Genomic DNA, 22429 nt, shown 5'->3' with positions numbered 1-22429 from the left:
CACCATTTTTTATGATCACGCTGAACTGCAGTGCGACTGCAATTACAGCATGGTCAAGAAGGGAGGCGTCATGCTGGGTGGCCATGCCCTGTCACTGTGCAGGAGCCAGCACAGCTCACACACTAGTCCCCGGGTGCAGCCCCCAACCCCCGGGACACCCGGAGCAACAAAATGTAGATTCAGGCCACCAGGCCACGCCCCTACCTATGAAACCATGCCTCCTTTTTACCATTGCGCTGTTTATCTGCGCGCACTGCATTACAATCTCCCTCGCTACCTTTCTGGGTGTCACCAGTGATAGTGACACCTCTGCCATGCTTGTAGCAGCTGGTCCTAAGATCTACGCCTCAAGCCCTGAGTGTTTGCCCTTGTGACTTGTTGATCATCATAGCGAAGCAGATGCTTACAGAAAACTGCAGGGGCTTAGATTGAAAATAAAAAAATTGATGGGTATAAGGTAGAGAGGAGCGGGTTCGGTTCTCGGAGAACCGAATTCCCCACGAACTCCACGTGGTTTACACTGGTCCGAGGCAGGCTCGGTTGTTCCCGCCTGACTCGGAAAACCTGAACAAGGGAAAATGTCATCATCCCGCTGTCGGATTCTTGCGAGATTCGGATTCCATATAAAGAGCTGCGCGTTGCTGCCATTTTTACTCGTGCATTGAAGAGAGAGCGGAGAGGACGTGGCTATGTTCTCTCAGTGGAAATCTCAATATCAGTGCTCAGTATCAGTGGTTACTTATTGCTGCTCAGTAATACTAGTAGTGTGTCTCTCCTGCTCAGTGTCAGTTCTCAGTAGTATCCTCATCAGTGCTCAGTATCACTGCTCATTGTCTTGTGCTGCATTGTGGTGCTCAGCATACTACAGTACATTACTAATAGTCCAGTGCTGCATCTTGCTGCTCAGTGTCAGTTCTAGTATCCTCATCAGTGCTCACTATCACTGCTCATTGCATTGTGGTGTTCTGTATACTACAGTAACATAGTAATATAGTATATATAGAGAAGCGGGTTCGGTTCTCCAAGAACCGAATTCCCGACGAACTCCACGTGGTTTACACTGGTCCGTGGCAGGCTCGGTTGTTCCCACCTGACTATGAAAACCTGAACAAGGGAAAATGTCATCATCCCGCTGTCAGATTCTCGCGAGATTCGGATTCCATATAAAGAGCTGCGCGTTGCCGCCATTTTTACTCGTGCATTGAAGAGAGAGCGGAGAGGACGTGGCTATGTTCTCTCAGTGGAAATCTCAATATCAGTGCCCAGTATCAGTGGTTACTTATTGCTGCTCAGTAATACTAGTAGTGTGTCTCTCCTGCTCAGTGTCAGTTCTCAGTAGTATCCTCATCAGTGCTCAGTATCACTGCTCATTGTCTTGTGCTGCATTGTGGTGCTCAGCATACAACAGTACATTACTAATAGTCCAGTGCTGCATCTTGCTGCTCATGTTGGCTATGTCCCAGCCCCTGAAGCATTCAAGCTGATTTCTTGCAGCAGCTGGGCACTGTAACAGCTCCAGAGCTGCTCTGTAAGGCAAGTAAAAGGGTGTTGGCCCTGCAGCACTACCTGTAGTTTGCATTGTGCGTTGGAAGGCACAAAGTAAGCAGACAGGAGAAGTCAGGAGAGTGCACAAGGGCATAGAAGGCAGGGGCTCAAGAAAAGAGAAGTGGAAACAGACAGCAAACTAGGCTGGAGAGAGACCTGAGACAAAGAGATCTGAATTATACGAGTAGCCGACCAGAGGAAACACAAATTATGCAGTCAAGTGTCCCACATTTGGGGAAATCGTAGGAGCAGCACACCCAGAGTGCAATGGGTGAGCCTTGCCCTGGTAGAAGCACCTTCCTGATCATAGTATCTCACTTGGCAGGTAAGTAGGAGTTGGGCTTGAGCTGGGGAGGGTCGCTGCTCGGGCACCCCCCTGTCAAGTGAAGGAGATCCAACTGAGGCAGCACAAGGAAACTCTCGAAAAAAGAACAAGGCTAGAGGAAGATCTGAGACAAAGAAATCTGACTTTTACCAGAGCTGACCAGAGGAAAGCACAAACACAGTCCCCCACTACCACAATTAATGCAGTCGAGTTTCCCACATTTGGGGAAATCACAGGGGTCAGCATACCCAGAATGCAATGAATGAACCTCACCCTGGGAGAACAATCTTCATGACCATGGAAACTTCTATGCAAAATAAGTATGATTTGGGATAGGGCTGGGGAGGGCCGCTGCTCAGGCACATCTCTGTCAAGTAAAGGAGATTCAACAGAGGCAGCACAAGGGAACTCTCATCTGGGGACAACAACTGCAGGGAGAACACATATTTTCAGATGAACATGGGAGGGCAGAAGGCTGCCTAATACTGAAGCACCCCCAAACAACAAACCAAATGTAACAACTAGTAAAAGCATTCCTGGGAGAAGGTCTGCAGAAGACGGATTTGCATACGGTGATGTCATCCAAGCAGTGGGCCAAAGTTGGCTGGAACCCTCATCTGCATATGAAAAGAGAAAAGGGTTATGCAGGGCATGGCGGCCTTTTGCGGTGCTTGGATGACCCCTAGTTCGCATTAAATACCTCCACCCTCCTTCGGTGTGGGGCTCATGTTGGCTATGCCCCAGCCCCTGAAGCATTCAAGCTGATTTCTTGCAGCAGCTGGGCACTGTAACAGCTCCAGAGCTGCTCTGTACGGCAAGTAAAAGGGTGTGGGCCCTGCAGCACTACCTGTAGTTCGCATTGTGCGTTGGAAGGCACAAAGTAAGCAGACGGGAGAAGTCAGGATAGTGCGCAAGGGCATAGAAGGGAGCGGCTCAAGAAAACAGAAGTGGAAACAGACAGCAAACTAGGCTGGAGAGAGACCTGAGACAAAGAGATCTGAATTATACGAGAGCCGACCAGGGGAAACACAAATTATGCAGTCAAGTTTCCCACATTTGGGGAAATCGCAGGAGCAGCACACCCAGAGTGCAATGGGTGAGCCTTGCCCTGGGAGAAGCACCTTCATGATCATAGTATCTCACCTGGCAGGTATGTAGGAGTTGGGCTAGAGCTGGGGAGGGTCGCTGCTCGGGTACCCCCCTGTCAAGTGAAGGAGGTCAAACTGAGGCAGCACAATGGAACTCTCGAAAGAAGAACAAGGCTAGAGGAAGATCTGAGACAAAGAAATCTGACTTTTACCAGAGCTGACCAGAGGAAAACACAAACACAGTCCCCCACTACCACAAATAATGCAGTTGAGTTTCCCACATTTGGGGAAATCACAGGGGTCAGCATACCCAGAATGCAATGAATGAACCTCACCCTGGGAGAACAATCTTTATGACCATGGTATCTCCTATGCAAAATAAGTATGATTTGAGATAGGGCTGGGGAGGGCCGCTGCTCAGGCACATCTCTGTCAAGTAAAGGAGATTCAACTGAGGCAGCACAAGGGAACTCTCATCTGGGGACAACAACTGCCGGGAGAACACATATTTTCAGATGAACATGGGAGGGCAGAAGGCTGCCTAATACTGAAGCACGCCCAAACAACAAACCAAATGCAACAACTAGTACAAGCATTCCTGGGAGATGGTCTGCAGAAGACGGATTTGCATACGGTGATGTCATCCAAGCAGTGGGCCAAAGTTGGCTGGAACCCTCATCTGCATATGTTGAAGATACAATTTGTGAATTGCATTTAACACTATCTCCCTTTCCTGGGGAGAAGATGGTAGGGCCGATTTGAAAAACCGGCGAGGAGGCACCTCTTCGAATTTCAGCTTGTAACCCTGAGAAACAATTTCTATTGCCTAGGGATCCACCTGCGAATGAACCCAGATGTGGCTGAAAACTCGAAGACGTGCCCCCAACTGGGCGGACTCCTTTAGCGGAGCCCCAGCGTCATGCGGTGGATTTTGTAGAGGCCGGGGAGGACTTCTGTTCCTGGGAACTAGCTGTGTTGTGCAGCTTCTTCCCTCTGCCCTTACCTCTGGCAAGAGGTAAGGTACTTTCTTGTTTCTCTGTGATCGAAAGGACTGTATTTGATAATGTGGTGCTTTCTTAGGCTGTGAGGGAATATAAGGCAAAAAATTTGATTTACCAGCTGTAGCTGTGGAGACTAGGTCCGAGAGACCTTCCCCAAACAATTCCTCACCCCTGTAAGGTAAAACCTCCATATGCCTTTTTGAGTCGGCATCACCTGTCCATTGCCGGGTCCATAGGACTCGTCTAGCAGAAATCGACATAGCGTTTATTCTAGAACCCAGTAGACTAATGTCACTTTGAGCATCTCTCATATATAGGACAGCATCTTTTATATGCCCTATGGTCAATAACATAGCATCCTTATCTAGGGTCTCAATCTCTGCTGATAAGGTATCTGTCCATGCTGCCACCGCGCTACAACCCCGGCCGACGCAATTGCCGGTCTGAGTAAGGTACCAGAATGTGTGTAAATGGACTTTAGGGTAACCTCCTGCTTGCGGTCAGCAGGGTCCCTGATGGTAGCCGTATCCTGGGATGGCAGCGCTACCTTTTTGGATAAGCGTGTCAATGCTTTATCCACCCTAGGGGAGGATTCCCACCGTATCCTGTCCATTGGCGGGAAAGGATACGCCATAAGAATCCTTTTGGGAATCTGCAGCTTTTTGTCTGGAGATTCCCAAGCTTTTTCACATAATTCGTTCAACTCATGTGAGGAGGGAAAGGTTATCTCAGGTTTCTTTCCCTTATACATGTGTACCCTCGTGTCAGGGACAGGGGACTCTGTGATGTGCAAAACATCTTTTATTGCAATAATCATATATCGAATACATTTAGCCAATTTTGGCTGTAACTTTGCATCATCGTAGTCGACACTGGAGTCAGAATCTGTGTCGGTATCTGTGTCAACTATTTGGGATAGTGGGCGCTTTTGAGACCCCGAAGGTCCCTGCGACATAGGGACAGGCATGGGTTGACTCCCTGACTGTTCCCTAGCTTCAGCTTTGTCTAATCTCTTGTGTAATAAGTTTACATTAGCACTTAAAACATTCCACATATCCATCCAGTCAGGTGTCGGCGTTGTCGATGGAGACACCACATTAATTTGCTCCTGCTCCTCTCTAGGAGAGCCTTCTACCTCAGACATGTTGACACACGTGTACCGACACACCATACACTCAGGGAATCCTCTTATCTGAGGACAGTTCCCCAACAAGGCCCTTTGGAGAGACAGAGAGAGAGAGTATGCCAGCACACACCCCAGCGCTATATGACCCAGGAAAAAAACACAATAATTTTATGTTTACCCAGTAGCGCTGTATTTCCATATATATATATGCGCCTAATTATGTGCCCCCCTCTTCTTTAAGACCCTCTTTCTACCGTGGTATAAGCAGGGGAGAGTCCGTGGAGCTTCCCCTCAGCGGTGCTGTGGAGAAAATGGCGCTGGTGAGTGCTGAGGGAGAAGCCCCACCCCCTCAGCGACGGGCTTCTGTCCCGCTCAAATATAGTAAAAAAATGGCGGGGGCTCTTATATATATATATATACAGTGCCTAGCTGCATATATATTTATTTTGCCAAAGAGAGGTCTATATTGCTGCCCAGGGCGTCCCCCCTGCGCCCTTCACCCTTACACTGACTGCAGTGTGTGAGGTGTATTGGAGCAATGGAGCACAGCTTTACTGCTGTGCGTTACCTCAGTGAAGATCATGAAGTCTTCCGCCGCCTCTGAAGTCTTCTTTTCTTCTCATACTCACCCGGCTTCTATCTTCCGGCTCTGCGAGGGGGACGGCGGCGCGGCTCTGGGACGGACGGCGAGGGTGAGACCTGCGTACCGATCCCTCTGGAGCTAATGCTGTACAGTAGCCTAAGAAGCAGAGCCTATCAACTCACAGAAGTAGGTGTGCATCTCTCCCCTCCGCCCCTCGATGCAGGGAGTCTGTTGCCAGCAGGCTCCCTGAAAATAAAAAAATCTAACAAATATACTTTCTGTCAGGAAACTCAGGAGAGCTCCCTGAAAAGCACCCAGTCTCCTCTGGGCACAGTAGTAAACTGAGGTCTGGAGGAGGGGCATAGAGGGAGGAGCCAGTGCACACCCAGATCTAAAGTCTTTCTTAAAGTGCCCATGTCTCCTGCGGAGCCCGTCTATCCCCCATGGTCCTTACGGAATCCCCAGCATCCTCTAGGACGTAAGAGAAAAATTATGCTGGCAGAAAAATCCAATTGAGTGATTAAACAGCTCCAGAGCTGCTCTGTAAGGCAAGTAAAAGGGTGTGGGCCCTGCAGCACTACCTGTAGTTTGCATTGTGCATTGGAAGCCTAGTTTGCTGTCTGTTTCTACTTCTTTTTTCTTGAGCCCCTCCCGTCTATACCCTTGTGCACTATCCTGACTTCTCCTCCCGTCTGCTTACTTTGTGCCTTCCAATGCACAATGCAAACTACAGGTAGTGCTGCAGGGCCCACACCCTTTTACTTGCCTTACAGAGCAGCTCTTGAGCTGTTACAGTGCCCAGCTGCTGCAAGAAATCAGCGTGAATGCTTCAGGGGCTGGGGCATGGCCAACATGAGCCCCACACCGAAGGAGGGTGGGGGTGTTTAATGCGAACTAGGGGTCTCGCACAATGCGAACTACAGGTATTGCTGCAGGGCCCACACCCTTTTACTTGCCTTACAGAGCAGCTCTGGAGCTGTTACAGTGCCCAGCTGCTGCAAGAAATCAGCTTGAATCCTTCAGGGGCTGGGGCATAGCCAACATGAGCCCCACACCGACGGAGGGTGGAGGTGTTTAATGCGAACTAGGGGTCATCCAAGTGCCGCAAAAGGCCGCCATGCCCTGCACACCCCTTTTCTCTTTTCATATGCAGACGAGGGTTGAAGCCAACTTTGACCCACTGCTTGGATGACATCGCCATATGCAAATCCATCTGCTGCAGGCCTTCCCCCAGGAATGCTTGCACTAGTTGTTGCATTTGGTTTGTTGTTTGGGGGTGCTTCAGTATTAGGCAGCCTTCTGCCCTCCCATGTTCATCTGAAAATATGTGTTCTCCCTGCAGTTGTTGTCCCCAGATGAGAGTTCCCTTGTGCTGCCTCAGTTGAATCTCCTTTACTTGACAGAGATGTGCCTGAGCAGCGGCCCTCCCCAGCCCTATCCCAAATCATACTTATTTTGCATAGGAGATACCATGGTCATGAAGACTGTTCTCCCAGGGTGCGGTTCATTCATTGCATTCTGGGTATGCTGACCTCTGTGATTTCCCCAAATGTGGGAAACTCGACTGCATTATTTAATGCGAACTAGGGGTCATCCAAGCACCGCAAAAGGCCGCCATGCCCTGCATACCCCTTTTCTCTTTTCATAAGCAGACGAGGTTTGAAGCCAACTTTGACCCAATGCTTGGATGACATCACTTGCTGCCTTTCCAATGAAGCAAGTTTAATTTAATAATAGGTGAAAAACCATCCCTACAAAGGTGTTAATCAGATACTTGGCTTTGTGGACACTTTTCAGAGAACAAATTAGTTAGCATAAAAATAAAGCCAGAAAATGAAGAGCTGTTTAATCACTCAATTGGATTTTTCTGCCAGCATATTTCTTTTTCTCTGCAACCCACTGCTAAATTGTGCTTCCTAGCTGTTTTTATAAAATCACTGAATCAAATCTAACTCTGATTACATCAGAGAAGGCCAGGTACCCTACACCATAACAGGGGGTTTGAAATTTTGACTTGTCTACTTAAAGATCACCAAAATCTGATAACAAGGTCAATTAAGTCCCTGGGTGGGATTGAACCACCAACCTTTTGGTTAATAGCCTTACACACTAACTGATTGCGCCACAGCGACACTTTGCAAAAGTACATACTGACAAAGGCTAATAAGCATTCATCTAGAACGATTCCTAGAAACATTTTAAAAAGTCAATAATGTGGAGAGTTTTTGTAAGATGTTTCTTCCATCAACCAATGAAGAAACACATTGGTACTTTCCCATGATGAGTGAGTGCTTCAGGATCTTTTGCACTTACATGTGCAGCAGAGTACTGTAATGGAAGCATGCTGGGTCCATAACCCAGAGGTAGGCATATTGAAACTATCCTCTGCTATATGCATTTTTTTTTGTTAATTAAAGTAATCCAAAACTGGGATTGATATTTTTGCTCTTTTATTTTTACTTAAAGTACAATAACTTTTACCATTTTAATTTGTTTTAATAGTATATTGACAGTATTGTTTTCTTTCAAAAATCCAATTAATTTTCTTTACCCGATTATTAAAATGGTAATTGACAAAAACAAACTACATTGTCACCAGAAGAGCAATACAAAATGTACAAGTGATATATTAAAATCATCTTTCCAGCTTGAATTTCAATGATGCATTGGGGCAACGATTTTGTGAGAAACATCTTCACCCTTAAATAAAGATTTTCTTAATTCCTTACCTGTGTGCTAATTAGATATCACCTTGTTTTCACATTAAACAGACTTCCACATGAGAAAACAGCAAAGATGCAGTGGCGTTAATGTTTCCTGGTGTCAACCTGTATTATTTCCGTAGATATTGAAATGAGGATGCATCTTGCTGCCTTTCCAATGAAGCAAGTTTAATTTAGTAATAGGTGAAAAACCATCCCTACAAAGATGTTAATCAGATACTTGGCTTTGTGGACACTTTTCAGAGAACACATTTGTAATCATAAAAATAAAGCCAGAAAATGAAGAGCTGTTTAATCACTCAATTGGATTTTTCTGCCAGCATTTTTCTTTTTCTCTGCAACCCACTGCTAAATTGTGCTTCCTAGCTGTTTTTTTATAAAATCACTTAATCAAATCTAACTCTGATTACATCAGAGAAGGCCAGGTACCCTATACCATAAGAGGGGGTTTGCAATTTTGACTTGTCTACTTAAATATCACCAAAATGTGATCACAAGGTCAATTACGTCCCTGGGTGGGATTGAACCACCAACCTTTTGATAAATAGCTGAACACACTAACCGATTGCGCCACAGAGACACTTTGCAAAAAGCACATACTGACAAAGACTAATAAGCATTCATCTAGAACGTTTCCTAGAAAAACTTTAAAAAGTCAATAATCTGGAGAGTTTTTGTAAGATGTTTCACCAGCAACCAATGAAGAAACACATTAGTACTTTCGCATGATGAGTGAGTGCTTCAGGATCTCTTGCACTTACATGTGCAGCAGAGTACTGCAATGGAAGCATGCTGGGCCCATAACCCAGAGGTAGGCAGATTGAAACTATCCTTTGCTATATGCATTTTTTTTTTGTTCATTAAAGTAATCCAAAACTGGGATTGATATTTTAGCTTTTATTTTTACTTAAAGTACAATAACTTTTACCATTTTAATTTGTTTTAATAGTATATTGACAGTATTGTTTTCTTTCAAAAATCCAATTAATTTTCTTTATCCGATTATTAAAATGGTAATTGACAAAAACAAACTACATTGTCACCAGAAGAGCAATACAAAATGTACAAGTGATATATTAAAATCATCTTTCCAGCTTGAATTTCAATGATGCATTGGGGCAACGATTTTGTGAGAAACATCTTCACCCTTAAATAAAGATTTTCTTAATTCCTTACCTGTGTGCTAATTAGATATCACCTTGTTTTCACATTAAACAGACTTCCACATGAGAAAGCAGCAAGGATGCAGTGGCGTTAATGTTTCCTGGTGTCAACCTGTATTATTTCAGTAGATATTGAAATGAGGATGCATCTTGCTGCCTTTCCAATGAAGCAAGTTTAATTTAGTAATAGGTGAAAAACCATCCCTACAAATATGTTAATCAGATACTTGGCTTTGTGGACACTTTTCAGAGAACAAATTCGTTAGCATAAAAATAAAGCCAGAAAATGAAGAGCTGTTTAATCACTCAATTGGATTTTTCTGCCAGCATATTTCTTTTTCTCTGCAACCCACTGCTAAATTGTGCTTCCTAGCTGTTTTTTTTATAAAATCACTGATTCAAATCTAACTCTGATTACATCAGAGTAGGCCAGGTACCCTACACCATAAGAAGGGGGTTTGAAATTTTGACTTGTCTACTTAAAGATCACCAAAATCTGATAACAAGGTCAATTACATCCCTGGGTGGGATTGAACCACCAACCCTTTGATTAATAACCAAACACACTAACAGATTGCGCCACAGAGACACTTTACAAACGTACATACTGACAAAGGCTAATAAGCATTCATCTAGAACGTTTCCTAGAAAAACTTTAAAAAGTCAATAATCTGGAGAGTTTTTGTAAGATGTTTCTTCCATCAACCAACGAAGAAACACATTGGTACTTTCCCATGATGAGTGAGTGCTTCAGGATCTCTTGCACTTACATGTGCAGCAGAGTACTGCAATGGAAAAATGCTGGGCCCATAACCCAGAGGTAGGCAGATTGAAACTATCCTCTGCTATATGCATTTTTTTTGTTAATTAAAGTAATCCAAAACTGGGATTGATATTTTTGCTCTTTTATTTTTACTTAAAGTACAATAACTTTTACCATTTTAATTTGTTTTAATAGTATATTGACAGTATTGTTTTCTTTCAAAAATCCACTTAATTTTCTTTACCCTATTATTAAAATGGTAATTGACAAAAACAAACTACATTGTCACCAGAAGAGCAATACAAAATGTACAAGTGATATATTAAAATCATCTTTCCAGCTTGAATTTCAATGATGCATTGGGGCAACGATTTTGTGAGAAACACCTTCACCCTTAAATAAAGATTTTCTTAATTCCTTACCTGTGTGCTAATTAGATATCACCTTGTTTTCACATTAAACAGACTTCCACATGCGAAAGCAGCAAGGATGCAGTGGCGTTAATGTTTCCTGGTGTCAACCTGTATTATTTCAGTAGACATTGAAATGAGGATGCATCTTGCTGCCTTTCCAATGAAGCAAGTTTAATTTAGTAATAGGTGAAAAACCATCCCTACAAAGGTGTTAATCAGAGACTTGGCTTTGTGGACACTTTTCAGAGAACAAATTTGTTAGCATAAAAATAAAGCCAGAAAATGAAGAGCTGTTTAATCACTCAATTGGATTTTTTTGCCAGCATATTTCTTTTTCTCTGCAACCCACTGCTAAATTGTGCTTCCTAGCTGTTTTTATAAAATCACTGAATCAAATCTAACTCTGATTACATCAGAGAAGGCCAGGTACCCTACACCATAACAGGGGGTTTGAAATTTTGACTTGTCTACTTAAAGATCACCAAAATCTGATAACAAGGTCAATTACGTCCCTGGGTGGGATTGAACCACCAACCTTTTGGTTAATAACCATACACACTAACTGATTGCGCCACAGCGACACTTTGCAAAAAGCACATACTGACAAAGACTAATAAGCATTCATCTAGAACGTTTCCTAGAAAAACTTTAAAAAGTCAATAATCTGGAGAGTTTTTGTAAGATGTTTCTTCCAGCAACCAATGAAGAAACACATTAGTACTTTCGCATGATGAGTGAGTGCTTCAGGATCTCTTGCACTTACATGTGCAGCAGAGTACTGCAATGGAAGCATGCTGGGCCCATAACCCAGAGGTAGGCAGATTGAAACTATCCTTTGCTATATGAATTTTTTTTTTTGTTCATTAAAGTAATCCAAAACTGGGATTGATATTTTCGCTTTTATTTTTACTTAAAGTACAATAACTTTTACCATTTTAATTTGTTTTAATAGTATATTGACAGTATTGTTTTCTTTCAAAAATCCACTTAATTTTCTTTACCCTATTATTAAAATGGTAATTGACAAAAACAAACTACATTGTCACCATAAGAGCAATACAAAATGTACAAGTGATATATTAAAATCATCTTTCCAGCTTGAATTTCAATGATGCATTGGGGCAACGATTTTGTGAGAAACATCTTCACCCTTAAATAAAGATTTTCTTAATTCCTTACCTGTGTGCTAATTAGATATCACCTTGTTTTCACATTAAACAGACTTCCACATGAGAAAGCAGCAAGGATGCAGTGGCGTTAATGTTTCCTGGTGTCAACCTGTATTATTTCAGTAGATATTGAAATGAGGATACATCTTGCTGCCTTTCCAATGAAGCAAGTTTAATTTAGTAATAGGTGAAAAACCATCCCTACAAATATGTTAATCAGATACTTGGCTTTGTGGACACTTTTCAGAGAACAAATTAGTTAGCATAAAAATAAAGCCAGAAAATGAAGAGCTGTTTAAACACTCAATTGGATTTTTGTGCCAGCATATTTCTTTTTCTCTGCAACCCACTGCCAAATTGTGCTTCCTAGCTGTTTTTATAAAATCACTGAATCAAATCTAACTCTGATTACATCAGAGAAGGCCAGGTACCCTACACCATAACAGGGGGTTTGAAATTTTGACTTGTCTACTTAAAGATCACCAAAATCTGATAACAAGGTCAATTAAATCCCTGGGTGGGATTGAACAACCAACCTTTTGGTTAATAGCCTTACACACTAACTGATTGCGCCACAGCTACACTTAGCAAAAGTACATACTGACAAAGGCTAATAAGCATTCATCTAGAACGATTCCTAGAAACATTTTAAAAAGTCAATAATGTGGAGAGTTTTTGTAAGATGTTTCTTCCATCAACCAATGAAGAAACACATTGGTACTTTCCCATGATAAGTGAGTGCTTCAGGACCTCTTGCACTTACATGTGCAGCAGAGTACTGTAATGGAAGCATGCTGGGTCCATAACCCAGAGGTAGGCAAATTGAAACTATCCTCTGCTATATGCATTTTTTTTTGTTAATTAAAGTAATCCAAAACTGGGATTGATATTTTTGCTCTTTTATTTTTACTTAAAGTACAATAACTTTTACCATTTTAATTTGTTTTAATAGTATATTGACAGTATTGTTTTCTTTCAAAAATCCACTTAATTTTCTTTACCCGATTATTAAAATGGTAATTGACAAAAACAAACTACATTGTCACCAGAAGAGCAATACAAAATGTACAAGTGATATATTAAAATCATCTTTCCAGCTTGAATTTCAATGATGCATTGGGGCAACGATTTTGTGAGAAACATCTTCACCCTTAAATAAAGATTTTCTTAATTCCTTACCTGTGTGCTAATTAGATATCACCTTGTTTTCACATTAAACAGACTTCCACATGCGAAAGCAGCAAGGATGCAGTGGCGTTAATGTTTCCTGGTGTCAACCTGTATTATTTCAGTAGACATTGAAATGAAGATGCATCTTGCTGCCTTTCCAATGAAGCAAGTTTAATTTAGTAATAGGTGAAAAACCATCCCTACAAAGGTGTTAATCAGAGACTTGTCTTTGTGGACACTTTTCAGAGAACAAATTTGTTAGTATAAAAATAAAGCCAGAAAATGAAGAGCTGTTTAATCACTCAATTGGATTTTTCTGCCAGCATATTTCTTTTTCTCTGCAACCCACTGCTAAATTGTTCTTCCTAGCTGTTTTTATAAAATCACTGAATCAAATCTAACTCTGATTACATTAGAGAAGGCCAGGTACCCTACACCATAACAGGGGTTTTTGAAATTTTGACTTGTCTACTTAAAGATCACCAAAATCTGATAACAAGGTCAATTAAGTCCCTGGGTGGGATTGAACCACCAACCTTTTGGTTAATAGCCTTACACACTAACTGATTGCGCCAAAACAACACTTTGCAAAAGAACATACTGACAAAGGCTAATAAGCATTCATCTAGAACGATTCCTAGAAACATTTTAAAAAGTCAATAATGTGGAGAGTTTTTGTAAGATGTTTCTTCCATCAACCAATGAAGAAACACATTGGTACTTTCCCATGATAAGTGAGTGCTTCAGGACCTCTTGCACTTACATGTGCAACAGAGTACTGTAATGGAAGCATGCTGGGTCCATAACCCAGAGGTAGGCAGATTGAAACTATCCTCTGCTATATGCATTTTTTTTTGTTAATTAAAGTAATCCAAAACTGGGATTGATATTTTTGCTCTTTTATTTTTACTTAAAGTACAATAACTTTTACCATTTTAATTTGTTTTAATAGTATATTGACAGTATTGTTTTCTTTCAAAAATCCAATTAATTTTCTTTACCCGATTATTAAAATGGTAATTGACAAAAACAAACTACATTGTCACCAGAAGAGCAATACAAAATGTACAAGTGATATATTAAAATCATCTTTCCAGCTTGAATTTCAATGATGCATTGGGGCAACGATTTTGTGAGAAACATCTTCACCCTTAAATAAAGATTTTCTTAATTCCTTACCTGTGTGCTAATTAGATATCACCTTGTTTTCACATTAAACAGACTTCCACATGCGAAAGCAGCAAGGATGCAGTGGCGTTAATGTTTCCTGGTGTCAACCTGTATTATTTCAGTAGACATTGAAATGAGGATGCATCTTGCTGCCTTTCCAATGAAGCAAGTTTAATTTAGTAATAGGTGAAAAACCATCCCTACAAAGGTGTTAATCAGAGACTTGGCTTTGTGGACACTTTTCAGAGAACAAATTTGTTAGTATAAAAATAAAGCCAGAAAATGAAGAGCTGTTTAATCACTCAATTGGATTTTTCTGCCAGCATATTTCTTTTTCTCTGCAACCCACTGCTAAATTGTGCTTCCTAGCTGTTTTTATAAAATCACTGAATCAAATCTAAACATCAGAGAAGGCCAGGTACCCTACACCATAACAGTGGGTTTGAAATTTTGACTTGTCTACTTAAAGATCACCAAAATCTGATAACAAGGTCAATTAAGTCCCTGGGTGGGATTGAACCACCAACCTTTTGGTTAATAGCCTTACACACTAACTGATTGCGCCACAGCGACACTTTGCAAAAGTACTTACTGACAAAGGCTAATAAGCATTCATCTAGAATGATTCCTAGAAACATTTTAAAAAGTCAATAATGTGGAGAGTTTTTGTAAGATGTTTCTTCCATCAACCAATGAAGAAACACATTGGTACTTTCCCATGATGAGTGAGTGCTTCAGGATCTCTTGCACTTACATGTGCAGCAGAGTACTGTAATGGAAGCATGCTGGGTCCATAACCCAGAGGTAGGCAGATTGAAACTATCCTCTGCTATATGCATTTTTTTTGTTAATTAAAGTAATCCAAAACTGGGATTGATATTTTTGCTCTTTTATTTTTACTTAAAGTACAATAACTTTTACCATTTTAATTTGTTTTAATAGTATTGTTTTCTTTCAAAAATCCACTTAATTTTCTTTACCCGATTATTAAAATGGTAATTGACAAAAACAAACTACATTGTCACCAGAAGAGCAATACAAAATGTACAAGTGATATATTAAAATCATCTTTCCAGCTTGAATTTCAATGATGCATTGGGGCAACGATTTTGTGAGAAACATCTTCACCCTTAAATAAAGATTTTCTTAATTCCTTACCTGTGTGCTAATTAGATATCACCTTGTTTTCACATTAAACAGACTTCCACATGCGAAAGCAGCAAGGATGCAGTGGCGTTAATGTTTCCTGGTGTCAACCTGTATTATTTCAGTAGACATTGAAATGAAGATGCATCTTGCTGCCTTTCCAATGAAGCAAGTTTAATTTAGTAATAGGTGAAAAACCATCCCTACAAAGGTGTTAATCAGAGACTTGTCTTTGTGGACACTTTTCAGAGAACAAATTTGTTAGTGTAAAAATAAAGCCAGAAAATGAAGAGCTGTTTAATCACTCAATTGGATTTTTCTGCCAGCATATTTCTTTTTCTCTGCAACCCACTGCTAAATTGTTCTTCCTAGCTGTTTTTATAAAATCACTGAATCAAATCTAACTCTGATTACATTAGAGAAGGCCAGGTACCCTACACCATAACAGGGGGTTTGAAATTTTGACTTGTCTACTTAAAGATCACCAAAATCTGATAACAAGGTCAATTAAGTCCCTGGGTGGGATTGAACCACCAACCTTTTGGTTAATAGCCTTACACACTAACTGATTGCGCCAAAACAACACTTTGCAAAAGAACATACTGACAAAGGCTAATAAGCATTCATCTAGAACGATTCCTAGAAACATTTTAAAAAGTCAATAATGTGGAGAGTTTTTGTAAGATGTTTCTTCCATCAACCAATGAAGAAACACATTGGTACTTTCCCATGATAAGTGAGTGCTTCAGGACCTCTTGCACTTACATGTGCAACAGAGTACTGTAATGGAAGCATGCTGGGTCCATAACCCAGAGGTAGGCAGATTGAAACTATCCTCTGCTATATGCATTTTTTTTTGTTAATTAAAGTAATCCAAAACTGGGATTGATATTTTTGCTCTTTTATTTTTACTTAAAGTACAATAACTTTTACCATTTTAATTTGTTTTAATAGTATATTGACAGTATTGTTTTCTTTCAAAAATCCAATTAATTTTCTTTACCCGATTATTAAAATGGTAATTGACAAAAACAAACTACATTGTCACCAGAAGAGCAATACAAAATGTACAAGTGATATATTAAAATCATCTTTCCAGCTTGAATTTCAATGATGCATTGGGGCAACGATTTTGTGAGAAACATCTTCACCCTTAAATAAAGATTTTCTTAATTCCTTACCTGTGTGCTAATTAGATATCACCTTGTTTTCACATTAAACAGACTTCCACATGCGAAAGCAGCAAGGATGCAGTGGCGTTAATGTTTCCTGGTGTCAACCTGTATTATTTCAGTAGACATTGAAATGAGGATGCATCTTGCTGCCTTTCCAATGAAGCAAGTTTAATTTAGTAATAGGTGAAAAACCATCCCTACAAAGGTGTTAATCAGAGACTTGTCTTTGTGGACACTTTTCAGAGAACAAATTTGTTAGTGTAAAAATAAAGCCAGAAAATGAAGAGCTGTTTAATCACTCAATTGGATTTTTCTGCCAGCATATTTCTTTTTCTCTGCAACCCACTGCTAAATTGTTCTTCCTAGCTGTTTTTATAAAATCACTGAATCAAATCTAACTCTGATTACATTAGAGAAGGCCAGGTACCCTACACCATAACAGGGGGTTTGAAATTTTGACTTGTCTACTTAAAGATCACCAAAATCTGATAACAAGGTCAATTAAGTCCCTGGGTGGGATTGAACCACCAACCTTTTGGTTAATAGCCTTACACACTAACTGATTGCGCCAAAACAACACTTTGCAAAAGAACATACTGACAAAGGCTAATAAGCATTCATCTAGAACGATTCCTAGAAACATTTTAAAAAGTCAATAATGTGGAGAGTTTTTGTAAGATGTTTCTTCCATCAACCAATGAAGAAACACATTGGTACTTTCCCATGATAAGTGAGTGCTTCAGGACCTCTTGCACTTACATGTGCAACAGAGTACTGTAATGGAAGCATGCTGGGTCCATAACCCAGAGGTAGGCAGATTGAAACTATCCTCTGCTATATGCATTTTTTTTTGTTAATTAAAGTAATCCAAAACTGGGATTGATATTTTTGCTCTTTTATTTTTACTTAAAGTACAATAACTTTTACCATTTTAATTTGTTTTAATAGTATATTGACAGTATTGTTTTCTTTCAAAAATCCAATTAATTTTCTTTACCCGATTATTAAAATGGTAATTGACAAAAACAAACTACATTGTCACCAGAAGAGCAATACAAAATGTACAAGTGATATATTAAAATCATCTTTCCAGCTTGAATTTCAATGATGCATTGGGGCAACGATTTTGTGAGAAACATCTTCACCCTTAAATAAAGATTTTCTTAATTCCTTACCTGTGTGCTAATTAGATATCACCTTGTTTTCACATTAAACAGACTTCCACATGCGAAAGCAGCAAGGATGCAGTGGCGTTAATGTTTCCTGGTGTCAACCTGTATTATTTCAGTAGACATTGAAATGAGGATGCATCTTGCTGCCTTTCCAATGAAGCAAGTTTAATTTAGTAATAGGTGAAAAACCATCCCTACAAAGGTGTTAATCAGAGACTTGGCTTTGTGGACACTTTTCAGAGAACAAATTTGTTAGTATAAAAATAAAGCCAGAAAATGAAGAGCTGTTTAATCACTCAATTGGATTTTTCTGCCAGCATATTTCTTTTTCTCTGCAACCCACTGCTAAATTGTGCTTCCTAGCTGTTTTTATAAAATCACTGAATCAAATCTAAACATCAGAGAAGGCCAGGTACCCTACACCATAACAGTGGGTTGTAAATTTTGACTTGTCTACTTAAAGATCACCAAAATCTGATAACAAGGTCAATTAAGTCCCTGGGTGGGATTGAACCACCAACCTTTTGGTTAATAGCCTTACACACTAACTGATTGCGCCACAGCGACACTTTGCGAAAGTACTTACTGACAAAGGCTAATAAGCATTCATCTAGAATGATTCCTAGAAACATTTTAAAAAGTCAATAATGTGGAGAGTTTTTGTAAGATGTTTCTTCCATCAACCAATGAAGAAACACATTGGTACTTTCCCATGATGAGTGAGTGCTTCAGGATCTCTTGCACTTACATGTGCAGCAGAGTACTGTAATGGAAGCATGCTGGGTCCATAACCCAGAGGTAGGCAGATTGAAACTATCCTCTGCTATATGCATTTTTTTTGTTAATTAAAGTAATCCAAAACTGGGATTGATATTTTTGCTCTTTTATTTTTACTTAAAGTACAATAACTTTTACCATTTTAATTTGTTTTAATAGTATTGTTTTCTTTCAAAAATCCTATTAATTTTCTTTACCCGATTATTAAAATGGTAATTGACAAAAACAAACTACATTGTCACCAGAAGAGCAATACAAAATGTACAAGTGATATATTAAAATCATCTTTCCAGCTTGAATTTCAATGATGCATTGGGGCAACGATTTTGTGAGAACATCTTCACCCTTAAATAAAGATGTTCTTAATTCCTTACCTGTGTGCTAATTAGATATCACCTTGTTTTCACATTAAACAGACTTCCACATGAGAAAACAGCAAAGATGCAGTGGCGTTAATGTTTCCTGGTGTCAACCTGTATTATTTCCGTAGATATTGAAATGAGGATGCATCTTGCTGCCTTTCCAATGAAGCAAGTTTAATTTAGTAATAGGTGAAAAACCATCCCTACAAAGATGTTAATCAGATACTTGGCTTTGTGGACACTTTTCAGAGAACAAATTTGTTATCATAAAAATAAAGCCAGAAAATGAAGAGCTGTTTAATCACTCAATTGGATTTTTCTGCCAGCATTTTTCTTTTTCTCTGCAACCCACTGCTAAATTGTGCTTCCTAGCTGTTTTTTTTATAAAATCACTTAATCAAATCTAACTCTGATTACATCAGAGAAGGCCAGGTACCCTACACCATAAGAGGGGGTTTGCAATTTTGACTTGTCTACTTAAATATTACCAAAATCTGATCACAAGGTCAATTACGTCCCTGGATGGGATTGAACCACCAACCTTTTGATTAATAGCTGAACACACTAACCGATCGCGCCACAGAGACACTTTGCGAAAAGTACATACTGACAAAGACTAATAAGCATTCATCTAGAACGTTTCCTAGAAAAACTTTAAAAAGTCAATAATCTGGAGAGTTTTTGTAAGATGTTTCTTCCAGCAACCAATGAAGAAACACATTGTTACTTTCGCATGATGAGTGAGTGCTTCAGGATCTCTTGCACTTACATGTGCAGCAGAGTACTGCAATGGAAGCATGCTGGGCCCATAACCCAGAGGTAGGCAGATTGAAACTATCCTTTGCTATATGCATTTTTTTTTTGTTCATTAAAATAATCCAAAACAGGGATTGATATTTTAGCTTTTTTTTTTACTTAAAGTACAATAACTTTTACCATTTTAATTTGTTTTAATAGTATATTGACAGTATTGTTTTCTTTCAAAAATCCAATTAATTTTCTTTACCCGATTATTAAAATGGTAATTGACAAAAACAAACTACAGTGTCACCAGAAGAGCAATACAAAATGTACAAGTGATATATTAAAATCATCTTTCCAGCTTGAATTTCAATGATGCATTGGGGCAACGATTTTGTGAGAAACATCTTCACCCTTAAATAAAGATTTTCTTAATTCCTTACCTGTGTGCTAATTAGATATCACCTTGTTTTCACATTAAACAGACTTCCACATGAGAAAGCAGCAAGGATGCAGTGGCGTTAATGTTTCCGGGTGTCAACCTGTATTATTTCAGTAGATATTGAAATGAGGATGCATCTTGCTGCCTTTCCAATGAAGCAAGTTTAATTTAGTAATAGGTGAAAAACCATCCCTACAAATATGTTAATCAGATACTTGGCTTTGTGGACACTTTTCAGAGAACAAATTCGTTAGCATAAAAATAAAGCCAGAAAATGAAGAGCTGTTTAATCACTCAATTGGATTTTTCTGCCAGCATATTTCTTTTTCTCTGCAACCCACTGCTAAATTGTGCTTCCTAGCTGTTTTTTTTATAAAATCACTGATTCAAATCTAACTCTGATTACATCAGAGTAGGCCAGGTACCCTACACCATAAGAAGGGGGTTTGAAATTTTGACTTGTCTACTTAAAGATCACCAAAATCTGATAACAAGGTCAATTACATCCCTGGGTGGGATTGAACCACCAACCCTTTGATTAATAACCAAACACACTAACAGATTGCGCCACAGAGACACTTTACAAACGTACATACTGACAAAGGCTAATAAGCATTCATCTAGAACGTTTCCTAGAAAAACTTTAAAAAGTCAATAATCTGGAGAGTTTTTGTAAGATGTTTCTTCCATCAACCAACGAAGAAACACATTGGTACTTTCCCATGATGAGTGAGTGCTTCAGGATCTCTTGCACTTACATGTGCAGCAGAGTACTGCAATGGAAAAATGCTGGGCCCATAACCCAGAGGTAGGCAGATTGAAACTATCCTCTGCTATATGCATTTTTTTTTGTTAATTAAAGTAATCCAAAACTGGGATTGATATTTTTGCTCTTTTATTTTTACTTAAAGTACAATAACTTTTACCATTTTAATTTGTTTTAATAGTATATTGACAGTATTGTTTTCTTTCAAAAATCCAATTAATTTTCTTTACCCGATTATTAAAATGGTAATTGACAAAAACAAACTACATTGTCACCAGAAGAGCAATACAAAATGTACAAGTGATATATTAAAATCATCTTTCCAGCTTGAATTTCAATGATGCATTGGGGCAACGATTTTGTGAGAAACACCTTCACCCTTAAATAAAGATTTTCTTAATTCCTTACCTGTGTGCTAATTAGATATCACCTTGTTTTCACATTAAACAGACTTCCACATGCGAAAGCAGCAAGGATGCAGTGGCGTTAATGTTTCCTGGTGTCAACCTGTATTATTTCAGTAGACATTGAAATGAGGATGCATCTTGCTGCCTTTCCAATGAAGCAAGTTTAATTTAGTAATAGGTGAAAAACCATCCCTACAAAGGTGTTAATCAGAGACTTGGCTTTGTGGACACTTTTCAGAGAACAAATTTGTTAGCATAAAAATAAAGCCAGAAAATGAAGAGCTGTTTAATCACTCAATTGGATTTTTTTGCCAGCATATTTCTTTTTCTCTGCAACCCACTGCTAAATTGTGCTTCCTAGCTGTTTTTATAAAATCACTGAATCAAATCTAACTCTGATTACATCAGAGAAGGCCAGGTACCCTACACCATAACAGGGGGTTTGAAATTTTGACTTGTCTACTTAAAGATCACCAAAATCTGATAACAAGGTCAATTACGTCCCTGGGTGGGATTGAACCACCAACCTTTTGGTTAATAACCATACACACTAACTGATTGCGCCACAGCGACACTTTGCAAAAGTACATACTGACAAAGGCTAATAAGCATTCATCTAGAACGTTTCCTAGAAACATTTTAAAAAGTCAATAATGTGGAGAGTTTTTGTAAGATGTTTCTTCCATCAACCAATGAAGAAACACATTGGTACTTTCCCATGATAAGTGAGTGCTTCAGGACCTCTTGCACTTACATATGCAGCAGAGTACTGTAATGGAAGCATGCTGGGTCCATAACCCAGAGGTAGGCAGATTGAAACTATCCTCTGCTATATGCATTTTTTTTTTGTTAATTAAAGTAATCCAAAACTGGGATTGATATTTTTGCTCTTTTATTTTTACTTAAAGTACAATAACTTTTACCATTTTAATTTGTTTTAATAGTATATTGACAGTATTGTTTTCTTTCAAAAATCCAATTAATTTTCTTTACCCGATTATTAAAATGGTAATTGACAAAAACAAACTACATTGTCACCAGAAGAGCAATACAAAATGTACAAGTGATATATTAAAATCATCTTTCCAGCTTGAATTTCAATGATGCATTGGGGCAACGATTTTGTGAGAAACATCTTCACCCTTAAATAAAGATTTTCTTAATTCCTTACCTGTGTGCTAATTAGATATCACCTTGTTTTC

At 39.4% G+C, this 22429-nt stretch overlaps 4 non-coding genes and 1 pseudogene across 4 annotated transcripts; 1 reads left to right on the top strand and 4 right to left on the bottom strand.

Moving 5' to 3' along the window:
• Positions 1 to 1714: 1714 nt before the first annotated feature.
• On the bottom strand, positions 1715 to 1878 carry LOC135008347 (U1 spliceosomal RNA). The gene has a single exon (XR_010208118.1). It is a non-coding gene; the product is annotated as a U1 spliceosomal RNA (small nuclear RNA).
• Positions 1879 to 2030: 152 nt separating this feature from the next.
• Positions 2031 to 2194, bottom strand: LOC135008096 (U1 spliceosomal RNA). Its single transcript, XR_010207913.1, has one exon. It is a non-coding gene; the product is annotated as a U1 spliceosomal RNA (small nuclear RNA).
• A 671-nt stretch (positions 2195 to 2865) lies between these two features.
• LOC135008240 (U1 spliceosomal RNA) lies at positions 2866 to 3028 on the bottom strand. Its single transcript, XR_010208051.1, has one exon. It is a non-coding gene; the product is annotated as a U1 spliceosomal RNA (small nuclear RNA).
• Positions 3029 to 3180: 152 nt separating this feature from the next.
• LOC135007973 (U1 spliceosomal RNA) lies at positions 3181 to 3344 on the bottom strand. The gene has a single exon (XR_010207793.1). It is a non-coding gene; the product is annotated as a U1 spliceosomal RNA (small nuclear RNA).
• A 3770-nt stretch (positions 3345 to 7114) lies between these two features.
• LOC135008370 (U1 spliceosomal RNA) lies at positions 7115 to 7293 on the top strand (annotated as a pseudogene).
• Positions 7294 to 22429: the final 15136 nt, after the last annotated feature.

This window comes from Pseudophryne corroboree, unplaced genomic scaffold (genome assembly GCF_028390025.1).
Source record: "Pseudophryne corroboree isolate aPseCor3 unplaced genomic scaffold, aPseCor3.hap2 scaffold_222, whole genome shotgun sequence".
Lineage (NCBI taxonomy): Eukaryota > Metazoa > Chordata > Amphibia > Anura > Myobatrachidae > Pseudophryne > Pseudophryne corroboree.
Note: the sequence above shows the minus strand (reverse complement) of the source record. Positions and strands in the feature narration are given on the sequence as shown.